The sequence below is a fragment of the Terrapene carolina genome, unplaced genomic scaffold (assembly GCF_002925995.2).
Source record: "Terrapene carolina triunguis isolate 2854851 unplaced genomic scaffold, T_m_triunguis-2.0 Scaffold39862, whole genome shotgun sequence".
NCBI lineage: Eukaryota > Metazoa > Chordata > Testudines > Emydidae > Terrapene > Terrapene triunguis.
Genome location: NW_020704213.1, coordinates 6,266 through 24,387, shown reverse-complemented (window position 1 = coordinate 24,387; position 18,122 = coordinate 6,266). Strand labels below are relative to the sequence as shown.

The following is an 18,122-nucleotide window of genomic DNA, read 5'->3' as shown; positions in this document are numbered from 1 at the left end:
GGCTCGGCACCCCCTAGCCCTCCCTTGGGGTCAGGAGCACCACCAGCTTTTTTGCCGCCCTAGGCGGCGGAAGGTCCCACCCCCGACATGCCGCCCCCAACCTGGGCGGCCAAAGATCCGGCCGCCGCGGTCGCCACCCCCCAAATGTTAGTGCCCTAGGTGACCGCCTAGGTCGCCTAATGGGTTGCGCCGGCCCTGCCTGGGGTACCAGGCTGGGCACCCTCCCCATCTTCCCCCCAGGATGCTGAGCAAGACATCAGGCTGGCACTCACTGCCCCCTCATCTGGAACTCACCCACCTCACAGAACCCCAGCTGGCACTCCCTCTGTCTCCCCCCTCCCACCCAGCCCCCAGGGGACCCGGCTAGCACCCCCACCCCTCCTTTCCTGGGTGCCCAGCTAGCAACCCCCCCGTACCTCTTCCCGCCAACCCAGGTGCTTGGTTGCCCCTCCCCGGGGCGCCCGGCTGGCACTCACCTTGCTGATGACCTGGTAGTAGGGGTGCTGCTCGTCCATGGGGGGAGGGGGAATGTCGTAGGAGCGCCGCCAGATCTTCACCTGCTCCTCGCCGTGCCGGGCGGCGGTCTCGGCCTTGTTGAGGCCGGTCAGGCCCCCGTAGTGGCGCTCATTGAGGTGCCAGGTGCGCACCACGGGCAGCCACATCTGGTCGATGCCATCCAGGATGGCCCAGAGGGTGCGGATGGCCCTCTTGAGCACCGAGGTGTAACAGATGTCAAACTCGTAGCCTGCCTCCCGGAGGGCCTGGGCCCCGCACCGCGCCTCCTCTGCCCCCTTCTCGCTCAGGTCAGCGTCGAACCAGCCGCAGAAGCGGTTCTCCTGGTTCCAGGTGCTTTCGCCATGGCGCACGATCACCAGCCGGTGGGTCGACATCTTCAGAGCAGGGAGGGCAGCGTGCCTGGAGAGCCCAGCTCTGTGGCAGCTGCAACAGCACCTCCCCATGGCCCTGTGTGCCCCTTTTACACCCCGCCAGCCCAATCAGCACCCACTCCGGGGCAGACAGACAGTTGCAGGCAGCCAGTTATGGTGCTGCTGGGAGGGTAGGTTCCCCCACCCCCCTTCCTGGGCTCCAGTAACAGCCAGGCCAGGGGCTCCCTTCCCATTCTAGGACAGAAATAGCCCAGAGCTGAGTAGCCTTGTGACCTTGGCTGTTGGAGCTGCCTGGAAGAGGGGGCTGGGCCCAGGACCTGGCTACAGAGTAACACTCCAGTCTGGGGGCAGAGAATGGTTCAAGCCACAGCTGCTTCTCCAGCCTGGGAGGGTCACTGGCCCCTGGGCCTCTTCGGAGAGGTGGCAGTGTGGATGCAAAGGGTGGGGGGAGCGGAGGGATGCCAGCCTGCCTTGCCCATGGAGGTGCCCTCCTGCACCTTGGCACCCAGGTGGAGGAGCCACTCCCCAAGACTGACATGGCTTGCGCAGTGCCACAAGGGTCACAGCACCAGCGGGAGATCCCTTGAGTAAGGGGGGGGCAGGTGGAGGAAGGGGCTGGGCCCGCCCCGACACACACCTGGGGGCTCGGGCTCTCCCAGCGCTCAGCCAGCTTGTCCTGCCGGTAAGAGCACTGCCGGGATTTGTCTGCCAGGAGGTCTCGGCTGTCACACCCCAGGGGGCAGATGGCATGGGCTGGTTTCTTCCCTCCACAGCCCGTCTCTGTATCTGTCTATACCCTGTGCCCACGACACCCACTCCCCGCCCACTGCACTGTCACTCCTGTGGGTGACTGGAGGGTGAGTGCAGTGTCAGGGAAGAGGGGGCATGGAGGACAGGGAAGTATGGCGCAATGGTTAGCGCACTAGCCTCACACGTAGGAGACCTGGTTTGAGTCCCTATCCGCCACAGACTCTGTGTGACCCCGAGCAAGTCACTTAGCCTCTCCAGGCCTCAATTCCCATCCGCCCAATGGGGACCCCAGCCTGGCCTGCCCCACAGGGGTGTGTGAGGACAAATCCGACTGTGAGCTGCTCCAGCTTGTCGGCCCGGATGAGCCCCCAGCCAAGCACAGAGCCAACTCTTGGATCCAAGGCCGAAAGCTACCTTCACGTGCCCTGATTTGAATTGCAAGGAATTCAGAGCTTGCTTGTGCACCAGGGCTCTGCCCTGCTATGTAGCATCCAGGCAGGGGCACCTGCCACCTCGATGCCGTAGCGAAAGGGGCTGGCTTGAACCTAGGCAAGGGCTCGTTCCTCCAACGACCTGCAGGGGCAGAACAGAGGGGCCAAGCAATATGTCCCTCCCAGCTGGCTGCTGGCCTGGAATCCAGCCTGTGGGAGGGGTTCTAGCTTCCCTGCAGTGTGAGGCCAGACCTGACAGCTCCATGGGTGATACCCCTGATGAGTCACCGAGGCCCCGAGCCCGCTGGGGGTCCTGGGCTGGCTGAAGGACGCTAAGCAAGATGGGGTTAGCCAGGTGATGCCCGCGGGGGTACTGGGTGGGTGTATGCTGGACGGTATGTGGAGGGCACGGGGTGGCTGGAGGTTCCTGGTGCTGGGGGCTGCATGGTGGGTTTCTGGGGGAGCTTAGCAGGTGGGCGCTGAGCTGTTAAGTATGGCTATTCCTGGACAGCCAGGGTTATAAGCGTCACCAGCAGCACTGTCCACACGAGGAGTCGTACCGGTACAACTCATACAAAAATCCCCTCTCTCCCCCCCCAAGTCATGCAAGCACTGTGCATGTTGCACAGGCCTGAGTCCTGGGAGTATGAGGACTGATGGACAAGGTAGCGCCAAAGGGTCCATCCGCTCAGGATCGGGCCTCTGACAGTGGCCAATGCCAGGGGCTCAGCCGAAGATGCAAGAGCCCCCTCTAGTGGTCGATTGTGATAGCTCCAGGCCAGGTTTTTCCTGGCCCCAGGCAGGTTTGTGTCCAGTAGCCGGAAGGTTTATATTCTCATATAACCAAACAAATGATCCTGGTGTAGCTAATGTAGTTGGCTGTTGCCACATGACACGAGCTCACGTCTGTCCCCTTATCGGGGACGTGCCTTTTCATACACTACTGTCATTCTCATGAGGAGATCATTTCATTTCAACTCATAGCAAATTTTGCTTCTACTTTGACTAGAACGTCGGCCACTGCCTGCAATTCACTGTCCAGGAACATTCCCACGAACCAAGTAACACACAGGGACTTTAGGCTGCACTGCAGCCTACAGGTAGCCTAGAACAAACTGCTGTAAGTTAAAGCAGGCAGGGATCTTTTCACCCCCCAACCTGAAGAATATTGAGGGCAATGCTGGCATTAAAGACCCTTTTCTTCTGGATCTGGCCCAATGACTCTGAACCTTGGCATACAGCGCCAAGTGGGGGAGACGCCCTAAGGTTTCTATATTGCTATTCAAGAAAGACACAAATAACTTGCTAATAAACATCCCAAGTGAGTTGTTATGAGCACTGTACTAAGTGCCCAACAAGCATTTTAGTCATGAAAAAGGCTACTTTGGTCCGTCCCCCCCACATCTTATTAAATGGACGCAATTAAAGCAGTAACTGACAAAAATTAAAAATCAGTCAATAACAAATGTAAAATGGGGAGGTTGACAGCAATGAATATAAATGAGACATTATGAAATGCAGGTAATTGATAAGGGAAGCTAAAGGTATCAGTGGAAAAAAACCTGCAGTCAGCTGGATTAAGAACAAGAAGGAATTTGTAAAGATATAACAGGCATGATACGAATCCCAGCAGTGGTATAGATCTGTTACTAGGTGGAGATGATAAACAATTATCTCTTGGCCCTTTCCCCCAGCCCCTCCCTGGGCTCACTTATCTGCAAACTCTCCCCCCCCCTCCCCCCCCCTGCTGCACAGTGCTTTTCGTCTCTTGTACCAAGTGACGCCTCCCCCGACCTTCTCCCTGGAGGTGGGACTCCAGCTCCAGCTCCCCATCAGCCTCTCCCCCAGGCTCTCCATGTCTCTGTCCTCCAGAACCCCAATCCCCAGGCTGCCTCCCAGGGGTCTTGCCCTTGTGTCAAGGTTCATCACAGGAGTTTGCACCACCCATGCGTCACTCACCTAGCCCTTTGCCAGAACTCCCATCTCAGGGGAGTATCCCAAGGCCACTTACCTTCTGCCAGGCTGAGACATACCCTTAATTCAGACATCCAGCTCCTCCCCAGCTGGAATCAGGTGCACTAATTGCTCTCTGGCTCCAGTTAATTCTTTTGCTGCCAGCGTGGGACACACACCTCCTCAAGATTCTCAACCCTGGCTAGAGCTGACCTTGCCTGGCAGTGGTGGAGCTGACTTTGTGGGGCCGGACTAGGTGGTAGCTGACTTAGTGGAACTGAATCTGCAAAGCTGAACAGGATAGTAGCAGATCAGTGCAGGCCCTGGGGGACTGGCTGGAGGAGAGCCATTCCCTGATAGACTCTGGGATGGATGAGGAAGCAATATGGATTGGTGAGTGAGGGTATGGGTGGCTGGGGACTGTTGTGATTGAAAGCTCTGGACCTCAACAAAGCTGGGTGATCAATAGCTGGGACTGTTGAGTTGACCATGCCCCCAGTACACAACATCAGGGTACGTCTACACTAGAAACACTGCAGCTGCAGTGTAGTAGTGTAGTGTAGACACTCCGATGGGAGGGGTTCTCCCAGCAATGTAGTTAATGCACCTTCCCGAGAGGTGGGAGCTAGGCTGATGGAATCATTCTTCCATCTGCCTAGTGGTGTCCGCACCAGGGCTTAGGTCAGTCTAATTACATCACTCTGGGTGTGACGTTTTTCCCAGCCCTGAGGGATGTACTTAAGCCGACCTAACTTTCTAGTGCAAATGTATGATTGTGTTTTTCCCAGATAAAAGGTATTTGTGGGTCCATGTTCTCAAGGACTCCCGAAGGCTTGCGAATGGGGATGGACCAGCGAGTTTAATTCCTAAAGCCTGGCAGAGAATAAGGTTGGGGTTGGTTTTTTGTGGGGAGTGTGTGTGAAGGGGAGTTGTTGGCGCTATTAAAACCAGCCCTGGCTGCTGCCACAGATATTTGGTGGTGGGCGGGATTGGGGTGATATTTCTACCAATGATCTGGAGGAAAATAAGTCATGTTTGCAGAGGACACACAGACCGGCAGGGAGGTAAGCAGCAACGAGGCCAGGTCTGTGCTACGGAGCGAGCGATCACGTGGATACTTTGGGCTCATTCAAGCAACAGACTTTCAAATACAGGTCAGACATCTAGGAACAGAGAATGTAGGTCACGTTTGCCCGATAGGAACTCTACCCTGAGAAGCAGCGACTCTGAAAAGGACTGAGGGTTCCGGGTGGATAATCAGCTGAACATGAATTGCCAGGGCGAGGCGGTCGCTAAGAGGGCTAATGCGATTCTTGGCTGGATAAGCAGGGGAACCCGGAGTTGGGAGATTACATTACCTCTGTGTAAGCACTAGCGAGACCAGCACCACATCCTGTCTCCAGACAGCGTCCGCACTTCAAAACGGCTTTTGGAAAATGGGAGAGGGCTCCGTAGGTCTGGAGAAAAGGTTTGCAATGCCAGACTGAAGGAGCTCCGGTTAGTCAGCTAACTTGAAGAGAAGGTTAAGAGGCAATTCGATCAGCATCTAAGTATCTACATGAGGAGAAGATTTCTGATACTAGAAGGCCCTTCAATCTAGCTGACAAAGACAGAGTACGACCCAATGGCTGGGAGAAGCTACACAATGGCCCAGCAACTGGTGTGTTGTGATGGCAGCTTGTTAGAGTTATCAGAATCATCTCACTGGTCCCTGAGGTAGGGCTGTATCGGTGACGTAGGGCCCAGCGGGCTCCCCCACATTGTTGCATCGCAGACAGAGCCGCTACAGCCCTGTGCTACCCCTGGCATGGCTGTGGCACAGGGGCACCAGAACAGGGCTGGACCAAAGGACCATGGCCCGTCCACTTTTTGCCACAGGACCATCTCCCTGCCCCTCATCTTTCCATTGAGGCCCTGTCCCCAGGCCAGGCTGCAAATGGAGCCTGGCCTAAAGAGCCTGGGCAGCTGTGGGGAGATGTGGACCCTCCACCTGCCATGAGTGGGCAGCCTGAGGGCCAGGGACGTGGGCTGGGGGCTGCTCTCGGGCCGCCCCCCGCCTCCCGGGCAGGTGGAGGGGCCTGGGCTGCCTGGCCTGGCTCCAGCTTCTGGCTTGGCTGGGGGGCGGGGTCTCTGGGGAAAGAGGAGAGGCAGGGGCAGGGCCACAAAGGGGATGGGGCCTCATGGTCCCCACACTTTTAGGCAGAATCTGTCACTCCATGCACTGTCCAGCATGCTGCCCCATGCTGTGCCCAGTGTCGTGGTGGGACAGGGCCAGGGCTGTCTCTCCTCTGTGTTTGTCCAGCATCTAGCACAATGGGTGCCTGGGGCTGCTAGGCACTACCAAAATGCAAATAATAATAACAGTGTCCTTGTGTCACAGACTCACAGGTCGTGCCCACTCTTGGCCCCGTGAGGTCCCTGGGGGGAACCCCCTTTCAGTGAGACAGCCCTTCTCGGGGGTCCACTCTCTCTTGGGGGTTAAGCCCTCCCATCTCCTGGAACCACACCTCTCTGAGCCTTAGCATGCCTGTCTCTGCCGTGGGCCCCCTCAGGGAGTCCCCTCGCTCTGGACCCCCGGGGCCTCCACTCCCAGAGGGAATAATGCAACCCTGTTCTCTAGACCGGAGCGACTCTCAGCCAGCGTAAAACAGGAGGGTTTATTGAGCGTCTGAACACAGCATAGGAAACTCTCAGGGCCTCAGGCCTGGCCTCCCTCAGCACAGCACATCCAAGTCTCCCTGCATCCAGGTGGGCTCTGCCTGCTCCCCCTCTCCAGCCCAGAGCCCCCCTGCTTCCCAGCTGGGCCTCTGAGATCACCGGCCCCAGGCCCCGCCTCTGTCCATTGTTTTTTATCCAGGTAAACAGGGTCACCCGGGACTCCTCTCCTCTCTTCTGTCCTCTGGCCCCCTCTGGCTGAAACCGGCTGGTCAGGTCACCGGGGTCCTCTCTTTACAGCCCATTGTCCTCCCACTGGCCGGAATCGGCTGTGACTCCTGAGCTGGGCCTCCGGGTCACCAGGTCGCCAGTCGCTGGGGTATCCATTCTCCAGGCCATTGACTGGGGTCCCAAGTTCCATCGCAGGTCCTCTATAACAACAAACGCCCTCTCCCCTCGCCTCATTAAACCAGTAACACCCAGGGAAACTGAGTCCCACCCCCTCTGCATGCAAACCATCGGAAAAAAACAAGAAAATCCCCCACTTTGTCACACCTTGGTACAGAGTGCAAGTTAAATCCAGCCCAAGTTAAGGCCCAGGTCCAAGCCAAGCTTCGTGCGTTAGGGGTGTTGGCCACAGGCCTGTCGGAGATAGCCCAGCAGGAGTCGTTTTGCCCCAGGCAGCATGTACCCTCCTTGCTTTCCTTCATGCCACAGTAGCTGACGGGACTTGGCTCAAACTTTCCACGGGAACTGACCTGAGAAGCAGAGGCCAAGTCTGGAAAATTTCAGCCCAAAGGGCGAGCATTTTGGAAAGTTACCTGCGTGTGGGAGCAGGGGATTGGAATGGAAACTTCAGCCAGGCACACCCGCTGACAACACAGAGATAAGCAGATGCCTCCTGAACAAAGGGAGACAAAGGCCACAGGCCAAACAATCTAGCCCTGCCCCTGGCCCTCCGCCCCAGTGCACAGGAGCTTTAATGTCATGTGTTAGTTGCATGGCCCCTTCCCAGTACCGTCTCTCATCTCTCCTAAAGTCAATGATCCTGGGGGATAGATTCAAAGACTGGAAGGGACAATTGTGATCACCTTGTCTGATCTCCTGTATAGCACAGGCCAGGGGACTTCCTTGGATTCATTCCTGTTTAGAAAAACATCCGGTCTTCATTTTCAAATTGCCACTGATGCTTAATTACACTCCCTGTTAAAAATGTGCGCCCAATTTCCAGTCTGAATTTGTCTCGCCTCACCTTCCAGCCATTGATCTCGTTAGACCGCTGTCTGCAAATTGTTGTTCCCCCTCTAGGTACTTACAGACAGGGATTGAGTCACCCCACAAGCTTCTCTTTGTTAAGCTAAATAGATGGAGCTCTGGGAATCTCTCACTGTCAGGCAGGTTTTTCAATCCTTTAATCATTCTCGTGGCTCTTCTCTGATTCCTCTTAGGGTGACCAGATGTCCCGATTTTATAGGGACAGTCCCGATTTTTGGGTCTTTTTCTTCTATGGGCTCCTATTACCCCCCACCCCCTGTCCCAGTTTTTCACACTAGCTGTCTGGTCACCCTAATTCCTCTCCCATTTACCAGTTAACCAAACCACCAAGCTAGGCACACTCCCTTAAATTCTCTGGGGAGGCATCAGCCCATCCATCTCCTGCCTGGTGGAACACGTGGGGTTCAATAGAAACGGCCATTCGTGTGCCATTCCTCTGGCTGGTAATGGAAATGGGCAACTCTCAGCTAATGGTGTTTCCGGTGGTGGCTAAAGAAACACAAAGTTGCCACGTGGCATCTTGACTGCCCTGGTCCTGGATTCTGCCATCCCAGTGGCGTCCCAGTGAGCCTCAGGGTATTTGGTGACTTTCTTGTAAAGCCCCAAGCTCCTGGAGTCCTGTGATTGCACAGAGTCATTTAAAATAAAGTATGTTTCCTTCCAGTGGCAGGGAAAGGACTGAGAATGCAACTGTAGACTCAGAAACCAGCATAGAAAATAAATCCAGAATTTAATGTTTTTTTTAAAATCTCCTTATTTTTAACCTAATCTCCTGATTTCGGGGGCCTGATCAGGATTTTGCAAGGCTTGGGGCTGACCATGCAGCAGCCGGCTTCTCCTGCTACTGCGGAACACCCCGCCCTCCATTCATTCCAATAGTTCAAAGAAGAATCAGTCATTTCAGGCCTGAAAGACGAAGAGAGGAAGGGTGGCGAAGTGGTTAGGGCACCAGCTAGGACTTGGCACTCCTGGGTTCAATTCTCTGCCACATCCTCTGTTTGTGACCTTGGCTACATCACTTAGACCTCGAGCCTCAGAGGCACTGATTGCCACTGCAAATGGACATTAGGAACTGCAATGCCTGAGCCTCTCTGCGCCTCAGATAATAGCACTGCCCTGCCTCCCGGGGTGTCTGAGGACACACATTGAACATCACATGGCAGTGAGGGGGGCCAGATGTCGAACCAAATGCTGTGGCTCCGTCCTAGCTGGAATAACCCTGATGGATTGCAAGTCTCAGGCAGCCTCCCTGCAGGCAGAAGGGGAGATTGGAAACAAGCAGGTTGGACGTCTCTTTGTCAGAGATCTGCTCTAGCTCAACCGGGGTTCTGGGCTGGATGCAGGAACCCCTGGGGCCAGGTGCTCTGGTCAGGTCAGACTAGATGGGCCCTTCTGGCTCTCCCATTTAGAACCCTAACCCCATTCGGCCACTTGAGGGCGCCGCTGCTCCATTCACTGCAGAAAAAGAAACATCCCCGCTGCCTGCACCGCAGAATGACAACCCCGGGGGAGGGAGCGGTACTTTTCCATTCCTGCGGCTCCCCCCCCCCCCCCCCCCCCCCCCCGCCCCTGCACCACCACTTCCCACCAGGCGCTTTTCCAGGCCTGGAGAAGGTCACTGCTGTGGCCTGGAAGCAGGGGTGCTGAGAGCCATTGAACCAAACTGTAAACCCTGGCTAAGATGGAAACCACTTCAAGCCAGGAGGTGCAGAAGCTCCCTAGTTCCAGCACCTAATGGCTGGGAGCGGCATGGGAGCGGGCTCAGGGGCAGTGCCCCGCTGCAGAGATGGAGACACAGAGAGACGCATCTGTGCACTGGCTGAAACAGCTGCAAGTCCCCACCAGGCAGGAAGGACTGCGGGCTCTCAGCTTCCCCGCCAGCCTCCTCCGCAGCCAGAGAAACCCCGAGCGAGCGAGTGAGCAGGCAGCAATTTTTCAGCAAGGTTGTGCCACCCCCCTGGGAGGGCTGTTCTCAGGCACAGCGGTGATGTCATTCCTTCAAGTGCAGCTGGGTGTCTGCATTGCACCTCTGCTTGGAAAACATGTCTGTGGGCTACACATTGTGCTAGAGCACTGCAGCACCGGGCAGTGCATGGGGCGGCATGCCAGGCACCTGGGCACTGCAGCACCAGGCAGTGCATTCAGCAGCATGACAGGCACTGGGGTACTGCAGCACTGGGCATCAAGACAGTGCACCACTGGGTATGGGAAAGCATGCCAATCACCAGGGGAATGCAGCTCCATGCAGTGCATGGGGCAGCATGCAAGATACCAGGGCACTGGGGCAGCATGCAGGGCTGAAGCTGGTATATTTGCACTGCAGCATGGTAGCGTAGAGCCCGTAGGGTTGCCAGGCATCCGAATTTCAACCGGATGCTAAGGGACCCTTGGCGGCTCTGGTCGGCACTGCTGACTGGGCCGTTAAAAGTCCAGTCGGTGGCACAGCGGGGGCCCGGGGCTAAGGCAGGATCCCTGCCTGCCCTGGCTCTGCACGGCTCCTGGAAGCAGCTGCCAGGTCCCTGCAGCCCCTAGGTGCATGGGCGGCCAGGGAGGCTCTGCGTGCTGCCCCCGCACCGCTTTCTGCTTTGACAGCAAATCGGCCTTCACTCTGAGAGGGACCGAGGGACCCGCCGCCAAATTGCCGCCAAAGAGCCAGACGTGCCGCCCCTTCCCCTCGGCCGCCCCAAGCACCTGCTTGCTGAGTTGGTGCCTGGAGCTGGCCCTGAGCACAAGGCTGGAATGGAGGCACGAGCAATCCCCGGATAATCTGGTGAAATGAAGGTTTTTCCCATGCAGCACTTGGGGCAAAAGTGCAGAGCCAAAGTCTGCAGTGGGAGGGGAGGAGGAATAGCCCCCAGGGGGTGGGCGAGAGGCTCCTGCTCCGGAGACCCCACCAAAGTTGTTAGGCTTTCACATTAGCCTCACAGCTGCAGGGTGCTGGGATCCTTGCCAAGGAGCTAAACCCAGGCCCAGCTGACCCCGCTAAATGCACCACTGCCCACAAGACAGAGAGCAATACGGTGCCGTTGTGCCAGCAGAAAAGGGATAGCAAGCCAGTGGTCAGATGCAAGGAGCAGAGATTAAAATCCCAAGAGGCAGGGCCCACTGTTGTGGATTTGCTGCAGAATCCTTAGTTTATGAGCTTTTGGGGGCAGGGACCGTGTCTTCCTCTGTGTTTGTACTCAGCGCCTGGCAAAATGGGGCCCTGGTCCAGGATGAGGCACTACCACAATATAAACAGTAATAATCCACCTCCCTGTTAAAGAACTGTGTAATAGACTCCAAGCTTTCATTAACTAGATCTGTCTGGAGTCACCTGCCTAGGTCTGCCCCCAGCCAACACCAACCTCTCTGAGAGGTGTGAACTTTCCTCATGGAGCCCAGTAGGGTGTTAACTCTGAAACCTACTGATGCCTATTTTCCAAGTCTGCTTTCACTGCCAATGGTTTTGGCAGACCCATCCGATGAATTGGCATCTCCAAGCCCTGGGGTACAGTGGTCAATAACGGGTTGGAGAGAATGAGCTAGATGGGTATTGGGGAAATAGGAGTTCAAGCCCCACTCCCAGCATTCAGTGAGGACAATTAATGGGTGGAAGAACTCACCTAAGGATATGGTGGCCTCAAGGCTGAATCCCCACTCTGTCACTCTGAGTGCAGGAAGTGGGGGCCCGCAAGGATTTAAAAAAAATAATACTGGCCACTCCAGGCCTGTACTGAACTCCCAAGGTTACAGCTTTTCTCTGATCTTGGCTTGGTAAACGATGCCAACACCCAAATGCAAAAAACCCCTTTGAACCTAGGAAGGAGCACTTGGGAATTCCTCCCTGTGGGGTACCCTCAAGCCCTTTCACCCACCCACTCCTCCGGGGAAGAGCTAAGAAAGAAAACAAAGGAGATTAGCTGTGGCTATTAGCTAATCAAGCAACATGCACAAACCTCTCAGGACACCAAAAATCCAATCCTGTTCTTAAAAAAAGTAAATGTTATAAAAGAAAATACATCTGGAACTTAGGCATTTGCTAGATTTTAAAAGAGCAATTCCAAAAATTAAGCACCCAAACTAGCTTTCTTGGGGGTTCAGCTTAAAGGTTATAAGCAAACAAAAGCATCAGGGGTTAGCAGAGAGGAGTCCACAAGCCAAAATATGAAATAAACCTTTTAGCGTCTAACTAAACATCCAAATTATTCCTTTTACGTATGGAAAATACTTTTTCCTACCTGGTTCAAACCGTACACAGCATTCCTGCTTATAACATTGCTGCTCGTTCCTGCAGCCCAGAGGGAGCAACCACCAACAAAAGGAAAGTTTCTTTTATCATTTTAAAAAGTTCTAGCCTTCCCATTGACTCTTTTGGTCAGGTGCCCACTCTTTTTTCTTTACCTGGGGGACTTTTTAACCCTTTACAGGTAAAGCAAGTAAAGAACAGCTACCAAGAGGGATTTTACAGCTAACTGGCTGGCTGGGTGTCCATCAAAGGGAGCTACCTCCCACCCCTTTATTTATCACAGGTGGGTTCTCCATCACTTGAAGGCACTAAGTCAAGGTAGGGCATCTGCCTATGAGATCTGCTGTACGCAGCCTACTGTCTGGGTTCGATGCAGGAATCCCTGGGTGAGGTTCTTGAGATTAAGTTAACATTATAGGCCCTTGTGGCCTTGAAATCGATGACTCAAGCATAGTCCCCTTGTGCTCCACCCACGATGGGTGGGAAGGAGACAGCGTGTCTTGTCCCCAGCACCTGAACCCTCCAGCATCTGCTGGTGCCAAAACCACAGAAGGCCGCCCACGATCTTGTGGGTTCTAGATAGCTCAGCGTTCCCGTGTAGCTGCCAAATGTGGGAGAGGAGGGAGCGTGGTCTGGTGGCGAGGGCATTGGGTGGGGACCAGGACACCTGGGTTTGGTGCTGCGGACAGGCTGTGAGCAAGTTTCACATCTGGGTGGCTAAAGCGAAGCCCCATTACCCACTTCGGTAGGAAGCACTAAGTTTTCAGAGCCACGGGTCTCATGGCTGGAAACCTCTGAACGTCAGACGCTTATGAAGGGAGTTAGCTGCCTATGTTTAGATTTGGGATTCTGAGCCTGCCCCTTTCTGAGCCTTATTTCCCCCTCCTGTAACACACGGATAACGAGCGACATTTCCAAGAGCACCCAAGGGGGAACACAAGTCCCATGGGGCGCTTTGACAAACGCCACGCCACGATCTTTGTAAAGCGCTCGGAGATAGGGCTCCTATAGGAGAGTGAGGTGTTATTACAAAGCCTCCAGCTTCTGCCCCCAATGTGCTAGGTGGGGCGAGCGCAAAAGTCTCTGGCACAGGGAAAAATAGAGGAGCAATGGAATGGATGGTAAAGGTCTGAGACCCACGTAAAGGGCTCCAGGGCTCCATGCTCTTTGTGTTTTTCCTATCAGCCCTTGCACTAAAGCTGCTGTGGATTCTCCCAGCTGCTGCACTGGAGCAGTGTGAGAAAGTGAGGCCCAGCTGCACAGAGCACATGGGGCCATGTGGAGAGATCGCCCTGTTTATGAAGGTGGTAGGTCAGTTCTTTAGTAGTGTGGGCTGAGAGGAGAGGCACTTGGATGCCATGGACAGGGAGGGACATCAAGTGACGGGTACTCAGGGGAAAGCCATGGGGGCAGAGAGGCAACCAAGAGCTGGTGCGGTGAGCGATATCTCCACTGCTGTTCAAACAGGGCCTCCACAGCTCAAGGCCTAGGAAAAACGTGGAAGCTGGCCATGCCCGCTGATTCTGAGACCAGCTTTGCTTCACTTCCCAGAGCTGCTCTAAATGTTGGCAGCTGGTGATGGCCCCCAGGGAACCCTGTGCCAGCTGGGGATTGCTGGAGCACAGTGTACTCTGGCCACATCCCTGACGTGACCTAACACCCCTATGCCAAGGACTGCTGGGGAGTAGATGTGTAGGAGCTAACTAGTGCCTGCTGGGAACTTCCCTGTGCTGGAGTCTACTCAGTAGAGGAGATGCAGCTAATCTGCTGCTGTCTGAATGCTGCAAATGGAGCAACACAGCCTAGTCAGTCCAGCCTTCCCTGTTGAAATCTTTGTGCTCCTGCAGGATCCTGGCCCTCCAGGAAGAAGCTTTGCTCCTGCCGAGTTTATCATTCCCCAAGCTTACATCTTCTGCAGAGCAAACTGCAGCAGTGTTCCCATGCTGCACGTCGGCCACAGCCCCACATGGCCAAGAGCCGGGTGCTGTGCAGACGGTGCACGATGCCCACATCTCTTGCAGGCAAAAAGACAGAAACATCAACTAGTTCCAAACCGAACGCTCTGAAAGTCCACAAAATGGAAGGCAAGGCCCCCCAAAATGTGAGATCCACAATGCACTCAGGCTCATGATTTCTGCTCTGCTTGATATTAACTCTGTGTAGATCCAGCATTGATCCCCGTGCATGTCAGTCTGATGCCAGCTCAACCCTACCTGCTACCCTGTCTGTGGCGAAGGAGCCTGTGTTTAAGCTTTGCAGTATCACTGTTTCTTACGTTTCCCATGCCACATGAGGGCTGAAGTGATACCATGACTGCACTGACCTCTGCACAGGGCTAAAATCGCAGCCTCCAGCATCTGCCCTTTGATGAAATCCACTTGTCTCATTGGAACCCTGGATCACTTGTCTCTTCTTTGGGGATCCTTTGAGTCTTGTCATTGCAGCTATGGAGGGAGGAGGGCTTTCAGCTACCTCCCTGTTCCAGGAATAGCCCTGCCAGCTTTCGCAGTGCTTTGCTGGCTGCTCTGTGAACAAGGCTGGAAAGGTGTCATTTTCCACTCTTCCGCCAGTCCCCTGCAACCAGCACAGGCCAGGTAAAGGGAGCTGAGCTTCCGATTCCTACACCCCAAGGCTAAACTGGGAACGTTTGGCGGGGAGGGACGATAACAAAAAGTGAGCGGAGGTCTCTGCTCACGCAGAAGGAAGCCCCAGGCACTAACTGGGGCTCTTTACTTTGACTCCTCCAGAAATGTATGCCTGTTCTCTGACCTGTCGTGAGACCCCCCCACACACACACACATCCCAGCCATGCTGAGTAACAGCCAAGATTCTGACAGCTGGCCAGAGAGATCCCTGGCCAAGGGCCAGCCCGGACCCTGCCCAGCTGGAATGGAAGCCCTGCCTCTGCTGCAGATACAGGAGAGAATCTGGCTGAGCTGCTTCTGAAACTGCAGACTTGGGGGCGGTAAATTAGCAAAGGGAGGATATAAACCAAAGCAGTGACTTTCCTTGACACCCCATCTCGGATTCCAGCACAGATTGCAGGAAAGGGTAGGAATCTCCAAGTCCTGTCATGCCTGAACAACCTCCCTCCGTCTCCTTAGATAATGAGGATGCCGGCTTGTTGGTTCAGGTTTATATTTAATTAGCCAGCTTTTCACTTCAGGAAGCCGCCTCTCTCCCCAGTGTGTGAAATCCATCCCTCTCTGCTCTTCATACACAGACCATCTGGCTCTCCAATGTCCCCCAAAGTGATTGCCCCCTTAAACGGTTACAGAGAAAAATGCACACAGGGTTTTTGAGCACAGCCTGATTGTACTGGGTGGAAGCAAAGCTAATCTACTAGCACTTCTGTTCAGGGAGAACCCAGCAAACAGCAGCTGATCCTTGCAGAAGGAGAGGTGGGTCCAAATGTTGGGTTTGTGAACGGGCTTTTGCAGAACCAGGACCAAGAGAAATGAATGTCGGTATCTGTAACCCAACAGCCTCCAGCTGTGTTTGCAATATTAAGCACCTGAGAGTGAAATTGACTAAAAGCTAACGTCAAGCACGCGTGAAACCGACTTGCCTATTTCCATGGTCCCAGATGGGCAGGAGACCAAAGGTAGCCAGTGGTTAGGGCAGTAATCTGCATCTTCAGAGACCGGGATCCAACTAGTCCCTGCTCTGCCGCAGACTGCCTGCGTGACCTTGTCTCCAGGTCCTCCAAGGGTCCCGATTGAGAGTCAGGCACCCCAATAACAGTGGTGCCAATTCTCTTGGGGGGTGGGGGGGAATTCCAGTCTCTGCCCCTCCAGGCAGGGACCCTGTTCCATTCCCTGCTCACCCACCCCCCTCTGTCCGAAGGGAGGGAAGGCCAGGCCAACTTTGAGTGGCGTTGTGACCTGACAGCAGGTGGCAATGCCACGCACTGAAATGTGGCCTGGCAGCCCCTCATTCTGGATGGCAGGGCGGCTGGGTCGAATATCGGTGGTGTTTCAACCATGCAGCCAGAGCAACACTCCAGATCACTCTGGCAGCAGCTGTACTGATTTAGCACAGGACCACCACTGAAAAGTGGCTGGGGGCTGTGCCTCACCCCCTCTGGCTTCACAGCCTATGGAACTTAGAGCAAGTGCAAAAACCAGGGGGCCCCCACATTCGCTCCCCCCCCAAGCCTCTCAATTGGTGCCCCTGCCAAGTACCTTTGAGGCCCTAGCTCACAGGGGGATGGGAGGCTAAATACATTACAGATAGTGAAGGGCTCAGACACTACAGCGATGGCTGCCGTAAGGGTACCATAGACAGATAGAAGGTAAAACAGCATCAGTGGAGATAACCTCTCTCGGCTGTTTTTAGTAACCCAAAGGAAATCTGGTTGTTTCTTTTAAACAGATGATAACTGGTCACGGTCCCTTCAAGACTTACCTTACAGTAACCATGCTTCCTCAAAAAAGACAGTTACTCACCTTTGTAACAGTTGTTCTTCGAGACGTGTTGCTCATATCCATTCCAATTAGGTGTGCGCGCGCCGCGTGCACGCTCGTTGGAAGATTTTTACCCTAGCAGCACTTGGTGGGTCAGCTGAGGCACCCCGTGGAGTGGCGCGCCTATGGCGCCGGATATATGCCCCCGCCGACCCAGTGCCCCCTCAGTTCCTTCTTGCCAGCTACTCCGACTGAGGGGAAGGAGGGCGGGTTTGGAATGGATATGAGCAACAGATCTCGAAGAACAACAGTTACAAAGGTGAGTAACCGTCTTTTCTTCTTCGAGTGCTTGCTTATATCGATTCCAATTAGGTGACTCCCAAGCCTTACCTAGGCGATGGGGTCGGAGCGAGATGTTGCGGAGTGAAGGACCGCTGAACCAAATGCAGCATCACCCCTGGACTGCTGCACTACGGCTTAGTGGGAAGCCCTGCGAATGTCTAGGGAATGCAGCTGTTGTTCTCGTTGAGAAGCGTGCAGATTCAGATAGAAGACCGGAAGGAAGATGTCTTGGTTGACATGGAAGGCAGACACCACCTTAGGAAGGAAGGTGGGGTGTGGTTGCAGCTGTACCTTGTCCTTATGAAACACCGTATATGGTGGGTCCGATGTGAGGGTTCGAAGTTCCGATACGCGTCTCGCCGAAGTGATAGCGATGAGGAAAGCTGTTTTCCAGGAAAGGTACAGGAGTGAGCAAGTGGCCAGCGGTTCTAACGGGGCAGCCATGAGTCTGGATAGGACCAGATTGAGGCCCCACTTAGGGGCCGGATGCCGAATTTGCGGGTACAGACGTTCCAATCCCTTGAGGAACCTGCTGAGCATGGGATTGGAGAAAACCGAGCGCCCATTTTTGCCCAGGTGGAACGCCGAAATCGCTGCTAGGTGTACTCTGATGGATGAAATCGCCAGGCCTTGCTGTTTCAAGGACAAGAGATAGTCTAAGATGGTAGGTACTGGCACCTCCAGAGGGGCAGTATTGCTCAGGGCACACCAGCAGGAGAAACGCCTCCACTTGGCCAGATACGTGGACCTAGTAGAGGATTTTCTGCTACCCAAGAGTACGTGCTGGACCGAGCGGGAGCAACATAGCTCAGATTGAGTTAGCCATGCAGCATCCATGCTGTGAGATGGAGGGATTGCAGGTCTGGATGACAGTTGGCTGTGCTCCTGAGTGATCAGGTCCGGCCACAACGGGAGTGGAATTGGTGTGGTCACCGACAGATCGAGGAGAGTGGTGTACCAATGTTGCCTGGGCCACGCTGGGGCGATCAAGATTAAGCGGGCCTTGTCTCTGCGTAACTTGAGAAGGACCCTATGGACTAACGGGAATGGAGGAAAGGCGTAGAATAGGTGGTCTTTCCACGGCATCAGGAAGGCGTCCGATAGGGAGCCCGGGGAGCGCCCCTGGAGAGAGCAGAACACCTGGCACTTCTGATTCTCACGAGAGGCGAAAAGGTCTATGTGGGGAAACCCCCAC

At 54.9% G+C, this 18,122-nt stretch overlaps 1 pseudogene; it reads right to left on the bottom strand.

Annotated features, from left to right (window-relative positions):
• Window positions 1-476: 476 nt before the first annotated feature.
• LOC113405500 lies at window positions 477-959 on the bottom strand (annotated as a pseudogene).
• Between the last annotated feature and the right edge of the window lie 17,163 nt (window positions 960-18,122).